The sequence below is a fragment of the Phascolarctos cinereus genome, unplaced genomic scaffold, assembly GCF_003287225.1.
Source record: "Phascolarctos cinereus isolate Bilbo 61053 unplaced genomic scaffold, phaCin_HiC Scaffold_2;HRSCAF=192, whole genome shotgun sequence".
NCBI classification, from domain to species: Eukaryota; Metazoa; Chordata; class Mammalia; order Diprotodontia; family Phascolarctidae; genus Phascolarctos; species Phascolarctos cinereus.
The window spans coordinates 402,200,471-402,219,926 of NW_027555625.1; positions in this window are offsets into that span (position 1 = coordinate 402,200,471).

Consider the following 19,456-nt stretch of genomic DNA (forward strand, 5'->3'; position numbering starts at 1 on the left):
AAGAAACTGAGATCTAGAATGTACACATTAGAGCAATGGTCATTTGAATGACTCGGTTGGCCTCAAACTGTATGGATTAGAATTTTTCCTAGCTGGATGGAATTATAATTGCACATTCAGCACACCCTTGATTATTCAGGGTCTGATTACAGAGTTGGGGACTATCTGTGCTTCTGATTGCCTTCTTCTCTGATTATCTGTATCACCACCAAAGGTAAGGAAGGGGAAATAAGAGGAATTAAACCCAAACGCGTTAGTTTTCCTTCTTGTGGATGCAATTCGTAAAGCGTTGGATAGGTGAGGAGGAAAAAGCCTTTTTGCTAAAAATGGATCAACTTTTCATTTCAATTCCCTGCATTTTTCTTTACATGAGGAAAAAAAAATGAAACCCCATTATGGTCGCTTATTTTTTCCCTGACGCTGTAACATCCTACAGAACAGTAACAGTTCTGGCAATCAATTAGTCTACATGATGTCAAATAACCAGTTTCATTACTTTTTGTTTTGTTTTGATTTTTCCTTTTGGCACATTGAAAGGTTAATAGACAAATCTTGTATTCCATAAAACTGTCTCATTGCAGTGTACTGTTCGAAATAGTTCAGAATTGTGATTAGCATCAGAAGGACTCTGTCTTGTTCAGCTATAGATAAAATCCTGAGGTAGATGGACATCATAGTATAGTGGACAGGGGGAGATTGTGGTGTAGTAGATTTGAATTTGAACTAGATTTGGAATCTGAGGACTTGGGCTTAAATCTCCGATGTTTCACTTATTCCCTGTATGAATTTGGGCAAGCCATTTAACTTTTCTGGTCTTCAGTTTCCTCATCTTTAAAATAGTTAGAAAAAATGATTTCCCTTTTGACTTTAATTCCTGTGATTTTATGACAGTTATTGTAATTGGTGTTCATTCGACAGCCCATTAGATATCTTCTTCTTCCTTCTTGACCCTTCCTTTCCTTCACATCTTCTGTACTCCTCTGCATATGCTAAATACCAGTCCCATCCTTTCTGGCCAGTCAGTTAGTCCCAGTTGAATCATTAGCTTATAATTAAGAGGTTAGTTTAAATTATGTCATTTCCCAGTTTTGTTTTATAGGGACCTTTAATTTCAGTACCACAGAGAATGCCATCTATAAGGTATATAGACAGTTCCTCTCTAAGGTATAGTTTTAGAGAGTTGTGGAGGAGCTGTGACCTGGCCATGGTAACATAGATATGATGTGACTGAAGCACAGCGTCCACACAATCCAGGTCTTCCTGACTCTGAGGCTACTTCACTAACCTCTATGCCATATTCCCTCAGTAACATTTATAGAACACTCTAAGGTTTGCAAAGCACTTTACAATATTATCTCACGAATCCTTGTGGCGACCCTGAGAGTTAGGTGCTAGTGTTATACCCATTTTACAGGTGAGGAAACTGAGGCAGACAGAGGCTAAGCGACTTGTCCGTTATCTTACAGAATCAAAACACTTTTAATCTAGTTCCCATATACACAAAGGAACTTTTCCTGAGATGATTGGTTGGGCATAAAAGTGTGTATGGTGATATCTGACATTTAAAAAAGGCTTAATAAACACTGGCTGTACTTGGGCTTATGAAGCAATATGGTTGAGTTCTTCAAATAACTTAATAAAAATTTCAGTGATTACTGCATGAAATAATAAGTGGTACTGTATATATGAGAACATGTGTATATGTGTATATATATATATATATAGACATATATGTATACACACATATATATTTTTTAATGAGAGGTAGATTACTGAACCAGGGCACCAAGTCAAAAATATAAACCTCATATCAATTAGAAAAATCTCTAAAGAATGCAGTCATGAGTTCTAGATTCATATCAGTAGATACTTAAAAAAGACTTTCTGATTCATTATCAAATCCAACAAAAATTCTCTAAGTACCTGCTAGGTTCAAGGCACCATCAGACTGCAGTCTGAGTAATAACATAGGAGTACTTCAGTCCAAGTCAACCAACATTTATTAAGCTAGTAGGCTGCTAGGTTGACACAGTGGACAGAGTGCTGGGCCTAGAATCAGGAGTCAGGAAGACCTGAGTTCAGATGCCTCAAACCCCTTACTCTGTGTGACCCTGGACAAGTCACTTAACCTCTACCTCCCTCATTTTCTTCTACTGTAAGACAGGGCTAATAATGGCACCTATCCCTCAAGGTTTTTGTGAGGATCAAATGAGATACTGTTTGTGAAGTGTGTAGCGCAAAGTAGGCACTTAATAAAGGCTCATTTCCCTCCTTCCTTCTTACTCTGTGTCACATACGACACCAAACTACTGAGGTTACAAATTATTTACTGAAGAGTATTCCTGTGGCACGGTCCTGTGTATCCTGACGCAGAGCCAGTCTTCTCTGGACGTGTGCTTTTGTCAGTCTGGTGACCAGCCAAGAGTCTGAGGATTCTCCATTACGTCCACAATGCACAGACTCCATCGAGGCCCTCCCCGCCTTTCAGTTGGCGCCCTGGAACTTTTAGGTTAGTAGGAAGCCTGGGATATCGATTGCCCAGCCCTTGGAAGTCTCAAGAGTAGCATCACTAACTCATATTTCTCTAGTGCTCAGTGCTTTTCAAAGCACTTTACTCCCCATAGTTGTGTGAGGTAGATAGTGAAAAGTGTTACCTTTCCCATTTTACAGATAAATAAATAGGCCTTAAGAGGTTAAATGCAACTTACCCGTGATAACACACAGCTAATAAGAGTCTATGGCAAAATTCAAACTCAGTTCTCCTGATTCCAAGTACAGAATTTTTTACACAGCACCACAGCATCTCTAATCAGTGTTGGGTAGTTCTACTTGGGAATACAACACTCACCTACGTGGGGAGGACATGAGAAAAAAGTACCCCAATAATGGTCTTCATATATATTGATAGAATTTGTATTATCTTTGAATAGAAAGGAATTTCAATCCATTATGTATACATGTATATGTATATATATGTAATCAGTTGTATATACTTTTCTAAGCTGAGTTAGTCTTATAAAATCAAGAAATTCTTACTGAAGGTACCATACAGGATTTATGCTGTGCATTCTACGTATGTATAACAAATATGTTTTTATATACATACACATATAGTCTCTAGAGGTCAGTAGAATATAAGAAATGGGCGACACAAAAGTCTAAGATGAAACCTAGAGATTCAGGATTCCATTTTTCAGTGTGTAAAAGGATGATATTCAACTAATGACATTAAGATCTGAATCCTTAGTCAGAATTAACACACATATGTGTATGCACACACACACACACACACACACACACACACACAACCCTACTAACCCAACAACCCACGTCATTCTTGTTTCTGAAATGAACTGAATCGATTTTTTAAGCAAATTCCAGCTATGAGTTCAATTATATGGTAAGTACCTCAACAGAGATCCAAGTTATAATAACCATAGTATTATTATGGGGCATTATAACATGCTACATTCCCCTAGAATTTTTTAAGATAACTTTTTTTAATATGGCTAGGGACTACCGCTGTGATTTTATTGATATAGGAACTGCCTTTACTAATATGCAGTACAACATCTCTGCAGTTAAATAATTGTCTTGGTAGGGTGGCTATAGCAGAGGTTTGGATCTCACAACCAGTATGTATCAGAGGCAAGAATTGAACCCAGGGCTTCCTGGCCAAGGACAGCTGTCTTCCTGTTGTGTGACACTGCCTTTTACTATGCCTAGAACAAAATGTGAGTTATTAGAAGACTAGTGAATTAACAAAGAAAATGTTTCTTTTTGTGTGTTCGTTTACTCTTCTGGTCCCTTAATAATCAATTGATTTTATTGTTTTCTACTCTCAAATATCTTCTGTAATTAAAAAAGAAAACTCTAAAGTTGGACAATGTAGAGAAAAACGACTTGCTTTATATTTAAAGAAAAGGGATTTTTGTTTTCTCATTCACTATCTTCTCCTTTGGCCTTGCAATCCAGAAATAAGATTCAGGTCAAATTGTTGATTTTTTATTAGTTTTAGTTTTATTTCCTCTATGTAAGGAAATCTCTATCTGTCAAACTGAGGTTTGTATTTAAGCTTTGTCCATCTTTTTTAAATTGGTAATTGGTCATTGTGACTGTCCTCTGGACGAGTTGAGGATAGAAAGTAAAGAAAGTGATGGCCGCTTTGTCTCAGGAAATCAGGGCAAAGATTGCACAGTTGCATGATGAATACATGAAATCAGAGCAGAGCAGGTCATTTGAGATTTCTGCTGCTGTTGTCATTGTTATTTGAAGTCAGCCCATCCCAAACAGATTTTCCTCTCAACCTGTTTCAGCACCCCGAGTTTCTCACCATTTTTCAGTCCTCCAAGCCTTCTTTTTTCATCTGATTTCATCAAGGCTATCAAAAGATTTTCTATTATTCCTTTCAGGGAGATTCTATCTAGTAGGTGCTAATCGTACTTAATTGGCTTAAGTTGTGTCCACTCATCAAATAATTTACCCAAATAATTTGAACTGTACGAGCCTAAACCATATGATGGACCCATTGGCCAACTTGTATCCTGCAACATGTTTTTTGCCTTCCCCCCATTCACACAGCCATCATCCTGCTCAGGCCCTCATCGCTTCCCACTTGTACAATAGTATAACAGCCCCCTAATTAGTCTCTCTACAGCCAGGAAAGTTTATATTCCTAAAATATAAGTTCGACTATATTGATCCCTTGTCTAAGAAGTGCCAGTGGTTCCCTATTATAACAGGAATAAACTACAAACTTCTCTCTTTGAATTTCAAAGCCTTTCGTGGTACCGTGCCATTCTGTGGTTCCAGGCTGATTTCATGGTACCCTTTTATGCACGTCCTGCATCCAAACTTGTCTATTTGCTTCCCTCCATTTACAGCATCCCATCTCTAACCTCCAAGCATTTTCACAGCCTGCGCCACAAATCTGTAATTCTCTACCTTCTAACCTCCATCTCGTGGAATAATTTCCAGGTTCAGCTCAAATACAACTCCTACAGAAGACTTCTGATCCTTCCAGTTGTTCATGCCCCACTCCCTCTCCAACACTTCCTTTGTATTTGTGTATATATTGTTCCCCTGGTAAAATGTAAGCTTTTCTTTGGCCCTTAAGAAGAGCTATGAGTAGGCACCCCCCACCTTCACCTGTATTCTTTGCAGTGTTAGGGGGCTATTAATGTGTGACACAGTATGTGTAAAGACAGACTTTTCTAGTTGATTAGTTTTACTAAACTGTTTTTTCCTCTTTTTCATTCTTTTTTTGATGACTGAAAGGGGTAGCGCAGAGAGATATGTAGCAGAATGTAAGTGATAGAAAAATAAAAGATTAATTTTTTTTTAAAAGAATGTAGTCTTCTTAAGGGCCAGGCTATTATGTATTCCCAGAGCCAGAGAGACAGTACTGTGTGGTAGACAAGAGAACTGAACATCAGAATCAGGGAGATGTAGGTTCAAATACTGCCTCTGACACATGCTGATTGCATGACTCTGGGTCAGTCACTTAACTTCTAAGCACCCCAGGCATCCCTCTAAGACTACAAGTTAACAAAGCAAGGTAGAAGGGATTTTTGTCACTAGGAATTCCCTATGCCAATGAAATCATGTTTGGTCCCTTCCTCTCCTCCACACACCCACTCCCTCAAAAAAATGCCAGAGTCTATCATAGTCCTTTGCTCGTAGTAGGTATATAATAAATGCTTGCTGAATTGAATTGAACTGAACCAAATGTGAAATATTCTAAAATAGTTAATGTTCATGATAGGGTTGGGGCCAGACAACCCATTTCCATGCTCTCTGGTTTTTCATGCAGCCTCTTTAAAGGAAGGACTGCCGTCAGACATAGGCAGTTACTTTCCTTGAAAATCTTGCATTTTGGTTTCTTCAAGCGAGTAAAACAGAGTTAAATATGATCACTGAGATGATAGGTGGAATGGTTTTTTATGATTTAGATTGAATTAGATCCCTGCTATTTCATTAAATTTTGTACCCCTGGTAGTAGCAACTATCAGTAAAAGAGGAGATTGTTTTTTAAGAGACAAAATGAGGTCCAGATCGTTTATACCATAAAATATATTATTAAAGCAGTATTTGAAGTATGAAATAGTAGAAAGAGTACTGAACTTGAAATCAGAAAGACTTGAGTTTAAATCTCACCTCTTACTAGCTATGTGACCATAGTCAAGTCTCCACATTTCAGGCAACCAAGTTAGAGACTTTAATAAAATTATATTTCTGCCTAGATGAGAAATGAATTTTACTACATCTCTTTTCCACTCATTATCAAAGCTCCCTCTACAAATTGTGGCATGGAATAGAGTGCTGTTGGAGTATAAGAGAAATCCAGGCCTCACTGGGTCACTTATTTGTGTGAGCCTTAATTTCCTTATCTATAAAATGGGAAAGTTGAACTCACTGCTTCTTTCTAGCTCTAAGTCTATGAAGCCATGATCACAAAAATCTCTTTCAAATGATCCTAAGTGAAGACTACTTATAAAGAACTCATTATCTTTGGGATAAACTTTAAGACCTCTTCAAAATTTTACATTGAAATGCATCAAGTTCATATAAAAATTTTTTTTAGAATTTTTTTATATTTTCCTGAAATGATTTAGAAAATAATTTAATAAAAATTTTGGTTATTTAAGAAAAGTTTTTTTTTTCAGCTACAATACCACATCTGAAGAAGGGTATCAGTCATGTGCATTCCTCTATCTGACATCTTGCTAACATGTACATTTCATAGTTTTATTCTTGACTGCTGTTTCCACCAGTGGGAATTTCTGAGATGTTCCTCCCAGTTTCCCCTTATATTTATAGACCAGTATATTCCTACATTGAAGAGATCAGACAGTAGACCGAATAAGCACATTTGTAAAAAGACATCCATGTAACTTCTTTTGAGATTTTTAATCAGGGGTTAGTTTGTTCCTGTTTTATTTTTCTTAAAGAAAATGACATTTTAAAAAAGATATATTTGCCATCTAAAAGTATGCACACTCCACTTGCAAAGAGTTATATCCACATTGTAATAACCATAGTATCCTTCATTTCCCAAGTAATCTGGAATGACAGTAATAACCAATATCATTACAAAATAATGCATTCTTTCAATTTAGTAAGATAATTTTTGCTTCACACACACAAACGTGAGATGCTATAAAAACATGGACTTTTAACTTGGGTTCATTTTGCAATCTTGAATATGCTTGTGGATTTGTTAATGCTAAATTGGTAATTGTTGGGCTCTGAAGAAGGGTGCAGCATCTTCAGCCTGAGCTTATTACACTGTAAAATATGGATTGCCTTTACCCTAATGGCCTCTGAATCCTATTACCATCCCATTAGAGAGTGTGGGATTTTAGTAATTCTGTTGTTGTTTCCAGTGGGCAGTGAATATAATGGGGAAGGGCAGGGGTTAATGCAATTCATCTCTTTTAATACTTGTAACTCTGAGTCCCTTATCACTCAGTGTGGTTTCGTTAGGTTTCTTTCTTTCTTTCTTTCTTTTTTTTTTCTCTCTCTCTCTCCCCTTTAATGCCTAGAGAATTTCGATGCAACTTCTCCCAACTAGAAATGTTTGGTAAGGTATTCTGTTGTTTTCCTGGATCTGAAAGGAATTTTGCTTATTGACATTTCATATGCTGAAGAGAAATAAATAACTGATATGTAAGCATGTCGCAAAACAGGCTGTAACCCAGAAAGGTTTTCAATGACTGTCATTATGCCAAGAATAGTATTGAAACACCTCTTCAATCAAGATCATTTGTACGGCCTTTTGGAAGGAGAAGCATTAGATAAGTGGGTGGGATCAATGCACTGTACTATTCTGTGTATAATGTTTCCATGTGTTCATGGAGATTCTCTGACAGCTGTGTCCTGGGAACTAGCAAGGCTGGAGAGAGGAATTTGGAAGGATTTCAAGGTGATGCTAAGTTAGGTTCCTTTGGAAAGATGTTTATGAGCAAAAGTTTTAATGCTCTCTCTGCCTGGTGCTTAGTGAATGTACCTGTCTGATTTTGTATTGGTAGTTTTATTCATGAAATTTGTTTTTAGCTAATACTGAATTTTCAGAATAAATACGAACATCAGATTACTCCTCCATATGTCAAAACAAATTAGTTTCCAACAGCGATGCTGTGAAAGGTGTAACTATTTTCCCTTTTTATATGTCAGAAAGCATTACAGGGGCTGGAAAGTTCTACCTTTTTTTCCTCCCCATACAATCTGATGGCTTGGAAAGGTCTGGTTTTGTTGCACTCAAAGTAACCTGCAGTTACTCCACCCCCCTCTGCTGTTATTAACAAGAATCACACGCCTAGATTGGAAGATGCCGTGAAGTTCACGAAAGAAAAAGGCCTGGCAGGAGGTGATCAGACCATTTCAATCTGTTAAAAGCAAGTGATATTCCCAGGGCTTACTGCTCACCTTCTCTATGAATTAAGTTCCCATATGTTTCATCATAAACCAAATGAATGCACAACATAATTACAATATTCAAATGCCTGTTTGATAATGTGGTGGAAAGCTGTTGTATCCAGAGGGGGAAACGTCCTCTTGGCTTTAGGTTTTTTTTAATGTCTGGTGCTAACCTAAAGGATAAATCTTGTTAAAGTGATTAATTCTGCTGGTTGGTAGGGAATGTCTCACCCACTAGCATCAAATATCCTTCCACTGAGTTTACTTGATTTGAGATTGCTGTCAGTTGGATTTCAAAGCAGTCTCTGATTACATCATTCTTTTTTTTTTTGACACTTAGGATATGTTGTTTTAAACAGATTCGATTATTTTTTCATGTGAGTATGGTTCAATATATAAATTCAATAAGCGTTGTTAAAGGATGTGATTTCTTGCAGTTTGTAAATTTCCAATTAGCTTGTCAATCCATTCAGGTTCTAGTAAAGATTATTATTACAGTGTAACTTTCTAGGATATATTCTTGCTTTTAAATGTTAATCATAACTTATAAAGATTGTTCTTATAGAGATTACAAGAGATGGTTTTTGCAGAGTTTCACTCAATCTATTTAAAATATCAGGCAAGTAGAATTTATTCATATTGTTTACAGACATTTAACAGTTTCAAAAAGGCCAGTAGAAGTAATCTCTGCTATTCAGCAAGTAATCTAGTACCTTTATTTCACATTTATAACCAGGCTTCATTTCATTCACTTTTTTCTCTTCATTTTCGGAACTTTCCTTTCAGATCTACCAAAGAATATAAAAATCAGATATTGCTGATGTTCTTTTAGTGAGGATGATCTTTCATCTTTACTATCACAACTGCAGCATGTTCTAAGGCTGCAAATCTGTCCATAGAAGCATCTATATGATGTGCACAGGGCACTCTTATTGTAATTTAATAATTGCCGAGTTTCAACACCTCATTAATGAAATGTAGCTCTTCACATCACTAGGCATTTTTGCATTCACTAACATAAGAACTCTAATGTATATATGAATTGACTTATATACCATATGCGATGTTATTTTCTCCTCTTCATTACTGTATGCTTTCCCAGAGAGAAATTTTTTTCTAAGTTTATGGTGTCAGAGAGAAATGACCTCGTGTCATAGAAGCCAGAAATTGTCCTATTATTAGCGTGTTTTAAAGTTATCGTCGTGTGCGTTTTCAACATCTTAAACTTAATGGTCAGGGCAGAGAGCAGAAACTGAGTTTGTTAAGAGGAATGATGGTATTGTCTTGTAACCTTATGCCTGTTTTTAATGTGATTCTGTGTATAGCTTGATGGTGTGGTTTTTGTTGTTGTTCTGGTATAAGCTTTCTTTTTAGGTATGTTTTCACTCCCACTTGTCTTCTCCAAGTAATTTTGAAAATTTTTTCCAAAAATAAGCTAAATGTTCATTTTATATTTTCTAACTGAGAAATGATTTTGACTGTGTTATTTTTCTCTTTTAAGCAAAATATAGGACATGCTCATTATTTGGATATACCAAGGGTTATATCTCCATAAATGTCATTGTGTGTGTGTGTGTGTGTGTTTTGGTTATGTCTTGTGATTTCATCACTGTAGGGCATTCCTTTCACCAGTTCTTATTAGAAATTGTTACACAACTTATAGTCCCTTTAGAAAGATTAGTTGACTTGCCTAGGGTCACGCTGCTTTTATAGGACAGTGGGAGACTTAGCTTTGCGAGGGGTTGGTGTCCCATGGTGCATAGAAAGAAGGAAGACTCCTCTCTCTGGGTTCGTATGTGGTCTCAGACACTTCTAGTTGTGTGACCCTGGGCAAGTCACTTCACCCTCTTTGCCTCAGTTTCCTCATCTGTAAAATGAGCTGGAGAAGAAAATGGCAAACCACTCCAGTATCTCTGCCAAGAACACCCCCAAATAGGGTCACAAAGAGTCAAACACAGACGGATACACTTGAACAACAGAGGAGACTTGAATGCAGTTTTTCCTGACTCTTACACAAGCTAACAATTACAGTACACTGCTTCTATTTAAACTCTAGAATGAATGAACAAATGAATGAATATTTATTCAGTGCTTACTGTGTGCCAAGGACTGTGCTAAGAGATGACAATATATTCAAATAGGAAAGAAAGGGAAAAAACAAAACCTGAGGCAATGTCTGCTTGCCTCAAGGAGCTGATGCTCCAATTGAGGGAGATGACGCATGGAAAGGAGGTCAAATGCAGTGGATTGCAAGTGCCAGGGATCCTCAGGGTGCACCAGGAGGTCAGATGGTAGCACCTAGGAGTCTGGAGGGCCTAGGAAAAGGGGGTGGTGGTCCTCCATCTCACTGGAAGACTTCTGTTTGGTAATTCCCAGTCCATCTCGGGATATGAACAGCCTGTTTCCAATGGGGTGTTTGGTTCTGTTTAGCCAGGCCCATGGGTCAGGTATCACATAAAATTGTGATCTAACGCAATTCAACTTTATTCAGCAACAGCCATGGCAACGTATCAGTCTGGTCCCCCAATGCTGGTAATAGAAGGGAATGCTATTATATTTGCCTGCTACATCAGACTAAAGACACCTGTTTCTTTTCTTTCCCCAAACCTTTTGGTGAATAATTTTCTTCTAGGCATTGTTGCCTTTGGGACAAATTCCTACAATGGAGAATGCCCTGTGCTAGACGCCTCTAGCACCTCAGAATACAAAGATGAATGAAAGGACCTGTGCCCTCAAGGAACTCACAGTCCAGTGGAAGTTACTTAGAAATAGTTAGAAGCCAAGCGGCAGATTTAAATATAAAAAAAAAAAAAGGAAACAAACCAAGAGTTGTATGGAGGAGACTGAAGATGCAAGGAACAAAAAAACATGTTAGCATGTTAGAGAGGGGAAAGATGTCCTCCCCATTAAGTGTCATATGAGAGGTATAAAATGTGGTGGGGATTCAAAGGGGAAAAAAAAGGTCACATATTATCTAACAGCCCCATCAGATAGAATAATAAGTGAAAACTTGTCACGGTGCACTTCAGCTATCTTTGCCTACATTAAGAATCAAAGGTTATTGCCCAAGTGTATGCAACTAAATGAGGATCATATCAAAATGCATCTCCTTGGTGGTGCTTACTAGAGTAGACTGCTATCATTGTATTTCTAGATTGCAAATAGGCAAACGTTTTTGATGCTTTCCCGCCATGTTGACATCTGATGTATCCACGGATGAATCTCTTGACTGTTACTAGGGCATCTTTGCATCCTTCTTGAAGCTAAGTCCCAGCTCAGCAAGAATGATTTGGAAATGTTGGTAAACCTCTTTATTACTTTAAGTCTAGACTACTATAATTCTCCAGTTGTGGGTCTCCTAAATAGTGTTATTTATAGGCTATAGCAGCTTCCTAAGACTGTGGTGGCTCAGATTCTTCCTGGCTTTCAGTCATCTCAGCATATTTGGGATTCTCTAGTCAATCCTCATATTGGTCACCCATAAAATTTTACATTGATTGTGAAGTTGTTTTACTCACGCAAATGGTACCTCATAAGTGCAGTTCGATACTACACATGTGATAGATTTTTTTCACCCACCAAAAAACTTACGTTATTTTTCAAGGCTTGAGCTTGAAAATTATTCATTCCCTCCTCACCTCCATCTCTTGGTATCCTTAGCTCGCTTCAAGCTCAGCTCAGGTGTTACCCATGATTTGAAGCTTTTCCCTCCCCCCTTCAGTGGTCCCTGCTCTTGCCCAACCCAAAGTGCTTATGTATAGTTGTATTTACTTACTTGTATCCACACTGTCTCCCCAACCTCTTTGCCCTTCTCCTCAGTATAATGTACACTTCCCTGAGGTCAGTACTATTCCGTGGTTTGGGTCGCAGCGGGATTGGGGGTTGAGAGGTCTTTATAACTCCGGCCTACCATAGGGCCTCGCACGTTAAACTCTATTTTAATACAATTAAAAGTCTCCGTTCAAAATGAGCCTGAGACAATGAGATCAGAAAGATGCTGTAGTAAACTTGCATTTTTGATCAGCTCCCCTTTGTCACCATTCAAGAATATTAGCCTGCTGAGATTTGAAGGGCAAATTAATGCTATAAACTTGATGCCATAAATATTTATTCCTGCTTTACAATTTGAAAGACAGATTTCCTTGGAATTCCCTTAAAGCCAGTATTGCTTTGCTTTAAAGTTTTGGGGAAGTGGGAGCTGGAAGATGGAGGTGGTAATGGATATTTCTTGCCCTAGTAATCACTTTTGGGGAGTTGCATAATTAGCCATTTTTTCTTTGTCACATTTTTCACCAGCATTCTTGGGCTGGCTCATCATCTGTATTATGCCCTTTACTCTGTGTGTTCCACAGAATTCTGTTCTGAGACCTCTTTGATTCTTCTTCTTTTCTCTCACTCACTCTCTCTTTTCCTTCTCCCCCACTGCTTCCCTCCTTTCTCTCTGTCTCTTATGCTTTCTCTGTAACATAATCAGCTCACTCCATGATGGTTTAACTATTATTTCTATGCAGATGACTTACAGATGTGTATAGGTAGATAGATGTAGATGATAGATACAGATTTAGATACAGATATGAAGCCCGAGTGTCTTCCCAGAGTACCAGTCATACATCGCCAATTGTCTGGTTCATAATAGGCTCTTAATAAATATTTGTTGATTGATTGTGGAAATGGCTTTACATGAAGGCAGAATATTCATTCTTTTCCTTTTATTTGTATTTTTGCAATTAAATCTCCATAATACTGGTCACCAGATTTTAGGATTATAAATTTAGAGCTAGATGAGGCATTAGAATTCATCAAGTCCAAATCTCACACCTTCCAGCTAAGGAAATTGAAACACAGAGATGTTAAGTGACTTCCACAGTGTCACACAGCCAGTAAGTATCTGAGGCAGTATTTGAACTAAGATCTTCCTGATTTTTATCTAGTCTACCATGCTGGTGCCTCCCAGATGGTAAATTCATGATGGATATCAGATGATCTGTGATGGTAAATACAGGACAATGAAATTCCATCAGTTGTCATCAACATATGGACCTAGAGAAGCTATAGTTCCTGAAGCATGACCCTCTCTTATAGGTATACATGTCCTCATTCTTCTTTGAGGAACGAAAACTGAAAAATGTTTCTAAATGTTTTTTAAAAAAAGTAAGTTTATTTGCATTCTCCAAATCTACACATGGAATATGTATATACCCTGATGTGTCTACTACCATAATTAAACTTGTATTAAGATCTTATCATTAACATCAGGTGCCAGTTGTGTGTCTGTGTGTATGTGTGCGCGTATGTTTTCTTTTTATTTTTTACCCTGTCTGAAGCCAAACAGAATAGGAGTTACATTTTCCATTGACAGATAATATCAGGCTCTGGCCCTAAATGTAATTTAGATGATCCAAACCTAATAAAGCATGCAGTATTTTCATTTTAATCTATAAAATAAAAATGTAATGCTTAGTCTAACACACAAGGGAAGGAAGTAACTAAATATAGTAGAAGAGAATTGCATAGTCATGATAGAAATCTCTCTCCACATCTCAGATCATGTTATATCTAGATGTTCAGATAAGAAACACCATTTGGATTTGGCTACCCTTCTGTAAAGACATGTATTAGGTAAGTATTTTATTCAATAGAAAATAATGTTTTCATTCCTCTTCCCCCCAAGTTTTCCAGATTCAGAATCACAACCCTTAAAAGAAATAAAACTGAATTCCATTTTAGGCAGGATTTCATGACATGTATTAGTGTATTTTTTCATAATAGTCAGAAATTCAGACAATGAAAAGGATCATGCATCTCACTTTTTCATATATATATTTATATATACATATATATGTATATACACATATATACATATATATTTATATATACATATTTATATATACATATATATTTATATACATATATTTATATATTTATATGCATATATTTATATATGTATATATTTATATATGAAAGAACTAAACCAAGCCAGTGCTGCTCTGATTTCAATCATTCATTATCCTTGATGGCTAAGGGTTTAAAAAAATAAGAACACTGTTCTTCAGTTCACCTATCTTTGATCTGCCAAAGCCCCAGTGATTTTACTTACAAATATATATTAAAAAGTGAAAGGCTGATTGGGTCTGGCAGCTTGAAATGCATTATGTTTATTTTGACCCCGGCCTGCAATCTTACTCAAATGAAAATAGAATGGTTCTGAACCCCAAGATGCTCCTAAAACTGAAATTACTCATTTGAAGCTGCCAGGACTGATCATGGCAGGGTTGAGGCCTTTTTGAGTCCTTCATTTGGAGAACATGAATTTCAAGGATTTAAAATAATCATCTCACCTTATTATCTGATAAATCTTTTACATGTAGCTACTACCTAACAAGGCCCTCTCTCACTTATTAAAAAGTGGAGGGGAAGAGAAGCAGTTGGCAGACTCTGCAGCTAAAGTGAAATTAGCACAACCTAATCATGATGATATAAAAACATAAAATAACATTTTTGGTTTTTAGTCAGTACTTAGAAACATCAAATTTCACTTTATAGAAGAGAAAATGAGATTCAGAAGATGAATCACCATGCACAGGTAACAGCTGGCTCAAGAACTTGGGTTGCTTGACTTTCTGTCCTGTTTACTTTTCATGACATTACTTGTGTATGAGACGTAGTCAGTGACTCCCCAACAGACTTCTTTCCAGGACAACTGATGAAAACACTAAAGGGGCAAAGATAATGAGGTCTTCATGTGTTAAACAAAGTGCAAAAAGTGCGTGCTTCTTGTGACTCCTTTTTAAAATGTGCAAAAGTTCTTTGATGAAATTAGAGAATAGCTAGCTATTGGCTGGCAGAAGATACCTACAGCCCTGATGGCCTTTAAAAAAAAGAAACAAAACACAAAGGCTATAAATGCTTGGGAGACACAGACATAGAAAGTCAGGCTAAATTAGGGGTGGGAAGTAACTTCAAAGAGCATGCCCTCTGGCAGCAGAGAAGAGAGCTGGTTATGGATTCAAGAGAAAACTGGTTCTGTCAATTAAGAATCAAGGTACAGAAAGGAGGAGATCCAGGGGTCCCACATGAACAGTAGAGATGCTGCACCCAGGAACAAGGAAGAGCAGCATTGGGTTACCTCAAGAAGAGAAATCACCAGAGATCCCTGCAGTTCAAAGGTGTGAATTGCCTAGCCATATATGTTCCTTACATTTGTGCCTGTAGTGATGCTTTATTTTGGGGACAGTATTCACAGGTTTATGGCAGGGAGAAGGGTGTATTTTGTAGCTGCTGTTCTCACTATACCATCTAGGTAAATGCTTTTTCTTTGAATTAATTGTTTCTGTTGGCTAATTATTAATGGTAAGTATACTGGTGGGGGCTCATAAGCTGTAGTTTTAGAAATACAGAACCACAGAGTAAGTACCCTGGAACCTGTGAGAGTAGTCAAGCCCCCACCAGGGATTCAACTTGAAAACCTTGGGAGTGCCAACTTGGTAAAGTAGCCCAGTGGGGGAACTATATTACACCATAATTTCTCCCTTCCTTATACCACATTTAGCATCAAGAAACTCCATCAGAGAAAGTGCCATCCTAAAGTGAATGGTTGATTTTCATATCATTTACTTTTCTAAAAAGATTATCCCTGAAGTGTTCTTTGCCATGTTCCTCACATCAGCGTCCTCATTAGGGAGCATCACCAGTGAGCCCTTTTGACGTTTGTGGGGGTTTGGTATTCCTTCCACAGGTTCAGATTTATTTGTTGCTGAGAAATGAAACCCTTTTTCTCAAGACAACGTGTACACACACACACACACACACACACACACACACAGAGTCCCTGTGTAGTTTTGACATTGCAGTTCAGACCTATGGTAGGTTGGGGAGAATGTTTGCACATGGTGTTTGTAAGGCACAAATAGATCCCCATTTCCATCCTCAGCAGGAAGCCATAGTGCAGCCTTGTGTAAACCGAATTTCTCTCCTACAAAAACTAGGCGTTAGTGGCTATGCATAGGGATTATTAGAAACTCAGCATGACTATTTGGTTTAAATGCAATTTCAGTGTGTAAATGTTCACTACTGCCTAAGGAAGATGTAAAGGGGTAACAGAAGCATTTTCTTCTCAGATTTAGAGCTCCTGCATAAATTGGGAGATTTCCGCCCCCCCCCAATACTTTATCCACTGCTCACTGCTTCTCTTATGACAAGGAATCAGTCCAACAGGTTTATATCAATGCACTGTTTTGCTCATAGGTTTATCTCATCCTGTTAAATAACACTTGATTTTTCAGTAGAAGAGAATGTGACTCCTCATCAGGAAGTCATCACATGAGCCTTTTGTTCTAGGCACTTTTGGGGCAAGTTTGCACAGGTTTGCATCGTTGAAATAGTGACTGTTTACCTTTTTTTTTTACTCTTTTTAACTGTTTGCCTCAGTTTTCTCATCTATAAAATGAGCGGGAGAAGGAAAGGGCAAATCACTCCCAATATCTTTGCCAAGAAAAACCCAAGTCGGGTCATGAAGAGTCAGACATGATTGAGACAATTGAACAACAACTTTACCTTACTTGGACCTCGACCCAACTACTTTGCTTTATTTTACAATAACCTCCTCATTGAGGCAGTACGGTGCATTGGAAAGAGACAGATTTAAAGTCACAGGTTGTGTCTGTTCAGTCGTTCCAGCCACGTCTGACCTGGTTTCAGATCCCAGAATCTCTGCTGATTTTGTGTGATCTTGGGTAAGTCCCTCCTCTCTTTACTCATCCAGTTCCTCATCTGTGAAATGAGAGGGTTAAATTAGATAGGCATCTCCAAGGTCCCTTCCAGCTCTAAGCCTATAGTCCTATGATCTCCTTGGTCCCAATCTCTTTTCCTCCTTAATCCATCCTCCACACAGCTGCCATAGTGTTTTTCATAAAGCATAGGTCTGATCATCCAGTTTCTTTCCTTAAAAATATTCGCTGGTTCCCTACTGCCTTTAAGATAGAATAACCACTCATTAACCTCGTGCAATCTGATTCCAAGTAACCTTTCCAGTCTTATTTCACACTCATTGCTTCCCTTCACACACTCTGTTACAGTCAGACTGGCCCGTTAGCTCTCTCCCTCACATGACAGTCTATGTTTGACCTCGATGCCCGAGCACAAACCATCCCCAGGGCCTAGAAAGCACTCTCTCATTAACCCCACTTGTAGAATGTCTCACACAGATCCTGTGCCCTTACCTAAGGCCTTCCCTGATTCCCCCAAGTTATTAACCTTCTCTCCCTCTTGAAATTACTTTGTTGATGCTTTATTATTTATTTACTTGTTGTATCCCCCAATAGGAATATAAGCTTCTTGAGGGCAGAGAATATTTAGGGGGTTTTTTTTGTCTATTCTTACCACTAGCACAGTGCCTTGAATGTTGTAGTCATTATATTTAATAAATGTGTTTTGAGCTGAATTAAAATTCTGTTGCCTTTCAGCAGGCACCTAATAATAGGGACAACAATAGGCCAATAAGATAGAATTCTTCTTCAGACCCTTCTCTTGTATTGTAGAGTATCAGTCTTTGAATCAGGAAAACCTAAATTCAAATCCTTCCTGAGATATATTTATGACTTTTGTAACCCTGAGAAATTAATTTCATTTCTATCAATCACAATTTCTTCACCTGTAAGTTGGGATAATAAAAGTACCTCCCAAATAGGCTATTGAGAGGTTCTAATGTGATAATATACATAGACTACTTAGTAAACTTTAAAGCATTATTTATACGTTAGCTAAACTCTTAAGATTGCCATGTGAATATAAAGGATAGAATCAGAGGTATTCAAGCATGATCTTGTTCTAGAGGTACTCTTAAGTATTAGATAAACCTAAAGAAAATGGCCTCAGATCTCATGTACAAGACTTAGATGTAATATTAGCAATCTTGAAATATTCCTAAAACTTCAGATTCGGTTGTTCTCAGGCCTATCACATCCTCATAATTTGACTCTTATTTTCCTGTGTGTTATATTCCTTTTCTCTCTTGCTGAATTCTGTTGATGTCTTTAAGAACAAAACAAAACAAAACAAAAAACAAATTAAAAAAAAAAAACCTCCCTGAATCTTTTCTTATAATAAAAACATTTAAGCAAAACCAACAGACAGTAACTTCATTTCCAGTTTTCCTGCACTGAGATAAATCTTTAAAAATAAGCCAAAGTTCTGCCACTAAGTGTTACATTATTGGGGACAATTACATTATTTTCCTGCTTCTGCTTACTTCAGTCTAAATCAGTTTATAGAAAGCTTCGCATGTCTCTCAGAATTCAAGTCAAAGTCCCGGGCCTTAATTCCTCTCAGACTCAGCTTTAGGGGTCCTAGGTGGAGGACAGAACAGCATCAGATAAAGGAACTGTGGAGCTGAGAATGGCCAGGGGAAGAATGCCAACAAGGTCGTGCAGATCTGAGGGACGTACCTGTTTCTAGGCTGAGACTCTGATGGTCTCATTTGGAGAAAAAACTAATGGGTTAAGAATTGAACTCTTCCTCCTTTCTCCTTTTGCCCCTCACATTTTTCAGGTAAAAAAAAATGTTTTCTAATAGTTGAAAAGATAAAAATGGAGGAAAGTCCCGGAGTTGACCATGACATGTTAAAACATGTAGTAGCAACTGTTTATGACAGGTAAGTGGCTTGGTGGGTAGAGTGCAGGACCTGGAGTCAGGAAGATTTGAGTTCAGATCTAGCCTCAGATACTCACTGACAGTGTGACTCTGGGCAAGTCCTTTGTCTGCCTCAGTTTCCTCACCTGTAAAAATGGGGATAATAATCACACCTACCTCACAGGGTTACTGTGAGGATCCAATGAGATGATATTTGTAAAGTGCTTAAAACAATGCCTAACACTTGGTCAGTACTTAACTTTGGGATTTGACATTAACTTTACTCAAGAGCAGAAGAACTTTATGAAGAGAACAATAAAAATGATTATATCTAGGAATAATGAACTAGAATTGTCTTTGGAAAAAATTGTTCTTCCTCTCTGTTTTCCATGACCCTTTCAGTGTTGTGATC